General features: G+C 38.4%; 1 protein-coding gene across 2 annotated transcripts in view; it reads left to right on the top strand.

The window, feature by feature from the left end:
• The first annotated feature begins 354 nt into the window (after positions 1–354).
• LOC122545131 (gap junction Cx32.2 protein-like) overlaps positions 355–7,980 on the top strand; it is a 22,986-nt gene continuing 15,360 nt past the window's right edge. The window contains exon 1 of one of the 2 annotated variants that reach the window (XM_043684291.1): positions 355–431. The gene's annotated coding sequence lies outside the window, so the exon portion shown is untranslated. The remainder of the gene's footprint in view (positions 432–7,980) is intronic. The other variant, XM_043684285.1, reaches the window with a different exon arrangement.

Genomic DNA, 7,980 nt, shown 5'->3' with positions numbered 1-7,980 from the left:
TCAAACTGGTGAGGGTTGGAGTTCTCCTCCAAAATGGAAGAGCATTGCAACACTACAGCTGGAAAAAATACATGTGATCCTGGTTAAAGTGATTTCATTCTCACCATTGATATTCTCTATCTAATTTACAAACCTAACATTGCACAGATGTTTAACTTCATAGTTCTTAAATTGAATAATTGCTATATACTTATTAGAACAGATGTCTAGTTAATATATTCTATCATTGTGGTTTTTCAAGACTGTAACCTTGGTTTCTTTACAGCAGAGATAAATAAACTTTGTGATTACAAAATTTTGGAACAGCAAACATTGAATTGCTTATGCAATACCCTGTTTTCTAGTTTTATATTTAAACAGCAGCACGTCCAAAAAGTCATATCTAGTTTGAGACAAATTGTCCCTGCTTTACTCTGAGATACTATAAACAGGTAAGTGATTCTGCTTTTGTTCGATGTTATTAAAAAAACCTAATTCTTCCATTGACCTGATTTGTACTTAGTTTGCAAAATAAAACTTATTTAAACTTTTCACATTCTACCGAAGAATTTTTTTTTCAAAATGATACAGCAATATAGACATACTCAGTTAAAACGCTGTGTATATTGTTACTAAATTTCTAACGGTAATCCTAATCCCTAACTCTAAATTCTTAATTTTTTTCTTTTTTTTGACATTCTCCTGAAAATATTTATTCTTCATTGGAGTATGTGTGGTCATGATTGGTGGGGATACTACATCTGATTCTAATGTCGTACATCCTTGAAGTGAAGGTCACTGGATAGTTAGCTGTTGTCTGCTCCCCTAACCCTGGCTTACTGGGACTAATTACAGCTTCTGATGCTCAAATCACTAAGCTAAATGAGATCACCTAATTTAGCAGAGACTGAGTCAAAGCAATTACGTGTAACCACTTTCAAATTAATATAATTTAAATTGTATTTAATACCATTATATTATAAGTCTCTGGTTGGAACTAGTGTTATTGAGTCTGTCATTTAAGACTGAGTTATTCAAATAGATCAGTGTTATTCTCTGATCTGAAAGAAAAGTGCTATGCATTCACACTTACACACTCTATTCACCAGAATCCAATGTGTTGAATTTTAGTGTTGACTATTTCTGCAGAACAGAACCTGTTATCAAATGACTGACAGGGTAGTGGATTTATTATCAGAGGGTTGACAGAAAAGTCACTCTGTGCTAACATTCGAAAAATCGAAACAGCTTTAAAAGGTTCTTAGGTGTTGACATTTAAGCTTTGCTCTGCACCAACTGCAGTTATACTCGAGCATTGGTGAATCTGAGCAATGTCAACTTAATGATAAATCACGCTGCACATTTTGCTAAATCAATGTTAGAATGACCTGGTTTAGTTAAAACTGTGTGCCCTGACCTATCAGCTCTATGGTTGCTTGGAAGAAAGAGCTAACACCACATTATACCTTTCATTATGCATTGCTAAACAGACTTCATTTATGTTTTATTTTTTTCAAAAAGCAAGTGAAAATTGCAAAGCTGAGATTGTTAGATTTTTTTTAGGTGAAGGTATTAAAGAATATGAATCCAAGACAGGTCCTGAATGGTCTACGTTTGGTCCTATGCTCTTAGATGTCTTTGCATGCCATGCACTGAGCAGAGCATGGCAAACAAGACCCCAACCACTGTTGTTCCAGTTGTCGGAATTTATGTTAAGTCAGAGTCGTCATATAAAGTTGCTCAAAAAAGTAGTAAGCCTGAGTAACAGGAGCAAACACGGGGAGGTGATGGCCTTCTGGTCTTATCACTGGATTATTAATACAATGTGAGTATATCTTTCCTTAGTTAAAGGGAACAAAAGTGTTCACAATATTCTCAAACAAACAGAGAAAATGCGAGAGAAATAGCCCAGCTTCCTTAATGTAGTCTAACTAGTGCCTTATATAGTTTTAACAAGACTTCCTTATACTTATACTTCATTCTGTCCTATTGCAAGTTCCTATGCAGCCCTGAGTCATATCCCAAATCTTGTCACAGGGCTGGCAACATTGATTTCTGGATTGTTGCTCTTGTTGCACAGAACATTGTCTGTCCCCTTCATTATTCTAACTTCTACTACAACGACATTCAATTTTATTCCCCTAACTTGAATGGCTTCCTGTACCAAATTTGTTGAAATGAAGAGCATAGGACTGCGCTGACCATGAATGCAATTCTAAACCAGTCCTACCTGCCTGCATGTGGCCTGTATTCCTCTATTCCCTGTCTACTCATGTTTCTGTCTAAATGCTTCTTGAATGTTGCTATTGCAATTGCTTCTACTATCTACCCCGACACCTCCTATCGTCTGTGTAAAAGATTTGCCTCACACATCTCTTTCAAACTTTCCCCCTCTGACCTTAAACTTATGCATCCCCTCAGTATTTTATATTTCCACCCTGGTTAAAAGACTCCCATTATCCACCCTAATAATGCCCCTCAAAATTTTCCAACATTCCTCACGATCCACAATTCCACCAATTTCTGTGTCATCTGCAAACGTACTAATCAGACCACCTCCATAAATATTGTAAGTAACAGAGGTGTCAGCACTTATCCTTGTGGAACACCACTGGTCACAGACCTCCAGTCAGAAAATCTTACCCTCCACAACCACCCTCTGTGTTCTATGACCAAGCCAATTTTATAACCACCTTACTGACTCACCATGGATCCCATGTGACTCAATCTTCTGAACCTGCCTATAAATAAGGACCTTGTTACTAACTACTGTCCTACCCTGATCAATCACATTTGTCACTTCCTCAAAAAACTCAATCAAATTTGAGACAGGGCCTCCCAGCATAAAGCCATGCTAACTATTTCTAATAAGTCCATTCTTTACATGAGTAGATCCTAAACTTAAGAATTTTCTCAAACAATTATCCTCCCATTGATGTAAGACTCACTGGCCTATAATTTCCTGGATTATCCTTGTTGCCCTTTTTTCAACAAAGGAGCAACATTGGCTGTTCTCCAGCCTTCTGCAACCTCTCCTGCGGCTAAAGAGGATACAGACTCCTCCCTTGCCTCCTTCAGTATCATTTCTTGGCATCCTTTAGCTCTTCTAATTCCTTGTTTAATGTATTTCTTGCTTCCTTTATACTCCTCAAGGGCTTTGTCTGATTTTATTTTCAAATTAGTTCATCTTCCCGGCAGTCCCCGTCCTCATCTAAACAGACAGAAAGACTTCTGCACTCTTGCCTTTTATGTCTCCTGACCTGACTCACTCTCAGAGTTATACTCTCCTTTCCCTGACCACTGACCAAATTAGAGTAACCAATAGTAAGACGTATAACTTGCTCCTTGTGCAGAATATCTAGGTAACATATCCCCTCCCTGGTGTGGCACAATTCTGTAGTTTAGTTTCCATCTCAAAACATCTGAGCCAATGCTACTTGTGCTGTAAGCGCTTTTTACAGACATATACGGTTTGTATCACATTGGTAACCAGGAGGGGCCACAAGCTGCAGCAATGCTACGTCATCAGTCATGCTTTTCTTAATGCATTTTTAAAAGTAAGCATATAATTAATATGTTTAATTATTTGCTTTCTTTCCCTTTGCATATATTTAATTAAAAACTCTTGTAGTATTTTTAAACGTTAGGAATAGAATAAACTTTAACTACTTAAAGCATTGTCACCAAACAGCTAGCCTCTTCCCCTGTAGTGGAATAAGAACTAATTTCAAACAGCCAGCTCATTGCCTTCAAGTTCTTGTCTCACTCTCCTAACTGATGCTGACTTTTCCTGGTTTCACTTGGTCTTTTAAGTTATGCTGGCTGCTTTTTGGTTTTCTTGAACTTTAATTATTTTCCTCTTACTGACATCTCTTCGAATCTCAACTCACATGGCATAGGATTCACTTCTTGCACCCAGCTCTGCATAACAGTAAACATGTAGCAAAGCACATTGCTTGGACATTTTACAAGTTCTTGATGTCCTGATCAATACTAGAATTTTTTCTCTACAGTAATTATGGTTTTAAACTCTCATTCTATAATTCTAACGACGGAAATAAAATACAACTACATTCCTTGATTTGCAATTATCGTGGGCATTTTACATCCTATGAATTCCAGAAGCACACACTGTTGTGGGGACATGGAGGTATTACCAAGTGTAAACACATATTTGATATTAATGAAGAAACCTCTATCTGAGTCATAGGTTGTAACATGATTCAGATGTGTATGCATATACACATCAGTCAGTTTCAGGAATGATTGACTTGTTTAGTAAATTGGTACCCATTATGTCTGTGAGGTCAAATTTGGCCCACCTGCTCCATATTGTTTATGAATGATTTAGAATAAATAGCACATCTAATTTACCATGAAAGTACAGTGCCAGATTTCACTGCTAATTGCCAGAAGTACTGGACAAACATCATTTAACAGCAAATGAGCCCATTACAACACACTTTGAAAATACTATTTAAAGCAACCATGGTATCACATAGAAACATCAACCAAGGGTTAGAACACAATTCCTCTTTTAAGGAAGTAGGAAATAATCATTGAAAGGAAGGTATATTGAGCCTTGAGCACCTCGACCCTAACCTATTTCGCAGGATTGGTGGCCATGATCTTTGACATGTTTCTGATGGGCAGCCCAAAAGAAAAATCTCCATCTTGCCACAAAGGATGCAAATCCTGTAGCAGACGAACCAACGAGTGATCAAAAAGGGAAAAGATGACCTGAAAATTAGGTCATCTATTTTACTGAAGTCTGAAATAAGAACTTCACTAGTTATGTGTTAGGAAATGGACTGGAAGGAAAGGAAACAGTTATACCCATTGTTATATTCTGGGGGCATGTTTCTCGACCATTCATGCTGCTTCCTATAGCAAGGTATTCCAAACCCTTAAATTGTAGAAGTTGACCCCTAAACATAAAGAAAGGCTTAATAATAATATATATTTATATGTAATTAAATAGGCACTTAAAAGCGCAGAACTGAGTGTTTCTAAAAAACAGCAAGTTGCCAAAGCTTTCATTTCACTATCGCCACAACAAACCCAAGAATGCCAGATTTCAGACAATTTATCAAACAGGCTGGCTGCTTACTGCTCAATTTGTACCAGCATTTGAAATTGGCATTGTAATCATTGCAATTTTATTTTAAACTTTTGCTTGAATAATACCCAGCCTTTGTATACTCACTTATTGCACAGTCTTATATTGCATATTTGCAGCACAGAAAGAAGTCTATCCAGCACACAAACATTCTCACTCCTTACTTCATCCAATTCCATCAACATTTCCTCCTACTCTTTTTTCTCTCATGTTTGCTCAGTTATTCCATATGGTAGTCAATTGTAAATTCTCACCACTCTGAGTAAAAGAGCTTAGATTGAATTGAATTGTAGCTATTTTAAAATTAATGTCTCCTAGTTTTGAACTAACCCACAACTGGAAATATTTTCTCATTAAATAAGAAACATTAGGTTCCAAAAGTACTTCATGGACATCCAACTCCACCTTGCCACCATGTCAGTTAACCCCTTCACTGCCATTCCTTGCCTGACATCCAGTGATGAATGAGCAGAAATTGCTTGCAGTTAAATATTTGGAACACAAAAGCAGATGTCCTTAATTGATAAGCTGCAAACACTAATCATCTATGCAAACCCTTCCATTGGCAACAGTCTGAAGCTAGACCATTTGCAATGTTGGCATAATGTCTGAGTCAAGCTTCTGACTTCTTATCACTTCATAACCAAGACTGTTTACTTCCACGTGCACAATATCACCCAACTTCATGACTGCCTGAGCTGAGCTATTGCTTGAACTTTTAAACTATGCCTTTTTCGCTGCTAAAATTGATGATTCCAGCATGCTTCTGGCTATCCTCCCATCTTTCACAAACAATCTTTGTTTGTGTTCACCCAACTCTCTGCTGCAAATATCTGAATTTATTTTATGTTCCATTCCCACCTTTCCTCATTGACTTAGACTGGCTTTTAGTTCAGCAACATCATAATATTAAACTTCTCATTCGTGTTTTTGAATGAGATTCCCTACAATGTGGAAACAGGCCCTTTGGCCTAACAAGTCCACGCCGACCCTCCGAAGAGTAACCCATCCAGGCGCATTTCCCTCTGACTAATGCACCTAACACTACGGGCAATTTAGCATGGCCAATTCACCTGACCTGCACATTTTTGGACTGTGGGAGGAAACCCACGCAGACACAGGGAGAATGTGCAAACTCCACACAAACAGTCACCCGAGGCTGGAATCAAACCTGGGACCCTGGTGTTGTGGGGCAGCAGTGCTAACCACTGAGCCACTGCACTGTCCCTTTTCTTTACTTCTCCAGGCCTGTTGCTTCTGCTCAATTGTAATCACTATTATTATACCTTCCTTCAGCTTTGGAGTTCCATCCTTAAATATCTTTCTCTCCAACTTTATGAAATTCCATAACACTTTTCTATTTGACTGCAATTTGAACATTTATCTCCTTCGGCGGCTTGGTATCAAAATTTATTAGTGCTGCAGAGAAGCCCCTAATGATATTTTACTAACTAAAATAGGTGTTGCACTTTACTCCTTCCCTACCCAACCCTTCCTTATTTAAAAAAAAATCTCTATTATGTCAATTGTCAGCCTCCTCAGTGTTTTCCAACAGTTGTGATCTCTCAGTTTTAGATTAGATTCTCTACAATATGGAAACAGGCCCTTTGGCCCAACAAGTCAACACCGACCCTCCGAAGAGTAACCCACCCAGACCCATTCCCCTAGCCTACATTTACCATGACTAATGCACCTATCACTATGGACAATTTAGCATGGCCAATTCATCTGACCCGCACATCTTTGGATTGTGGGAGGAAACCGTATCACCTGGAGGAAACCCACGCAGACACGGGGAGAATGTGCAAACTCCACACAGGCAGTCACCCAAGGAGGGAATCAAACCCGGGTCCCTGGCTCTTTGAGGCAGCAGTGCTAACCACTGAGCCACCGTGCCACCCTTGTGAATCCTTTCTCCTACTTGTTGAGAAACATGTTTACTTGTTAAAAATGGGCACCAAAATGATGGTGATTCTACCTGGTGTGGGAGCATTCAACTTCATTTGCTATATTTTTGAGATATATTACTATTCCTCTTGAATTGTGCACTTTCCAAGACAGGTCTTTAACTTCCATGGGTCTAAACCCACTGGAGTGAATGTGTTGCCCATCCAAAAGAATGATGGGAATCCCAAACTTTATCTGGGCTTGGTTCATTTAAATATAGCCACCAATGCCAAAGAAGCACTCTCTTGCCTGCTGGTTGCAGAAGAGTTAAAAAAAAATCAGCTAGCTGTTGTACTTTTTCAACCTCTGAGCCTTCATTTTGCAGACAAGAAAGAGTCATCAGCCCAAGGAAAATTGCTCCCTATGACTCTTTACAGATGATGCTGCAACTCAATGTGCTCATGGTGAATGAAGGACAGTTGCTACTTTAATTTCGCCCTTGCATAAATCACATTTTTCTTGATGATTAAATGTCTGTTAAACTTTCCCATCATCATGTCATGGCTTTCACTGCCACCGTCTGTCTGATTGAATCCTGTGAGAATATGGTCTGCTTTATTATCTGTGCAGTAAATCATTGTGTTCCTTACCTCAGGTTCCACTCTATCTGCTACACTTGACACATATCCAAAGCTTTCTCCAGTTTGGCTATTCCTCAAGCTTGAACACATTCAATTTCAGTGGAGGAGTGACAGGAATATCAGCCTCTGTCATATCCAGTTTTGTTAGACATTTAACAAACATTTTAAAACATTTTGACAGTATCTCAACTGCACCTCTATCATTTTTTATTTCCCTGTTTGAAGCTCACATTGACTCTATTATTCTTGTGTTTACTGAGAACAGTTCCAAGTTTAAATGTACTTTTTTTTAATATACAATCCAACATCTGATGAGGTAATAGATTTTAACCTTCACCACTAAGTGGTAGCTTG

The sequence above is a fragment of the Chiloscyllium plagiosum genome, chromosome 3 (genome assembly GCF_004010195.1).
Source record: "Chiloscyllium plagiosum isolate BGI_BamShark_2017 chromosome 3, ASM401019v2, whole genome shotgun sequence".
NCBI lineage: Eukaryota > Metazoa > Chordata > Chondrichthyes > Orectolobiformes > Hemiscylliidae > Chiloscyllium > Chiloscyllium plagiosum.
This window is presented reverse-complemented; position numbering and strand designations above follow the sequence as displayed.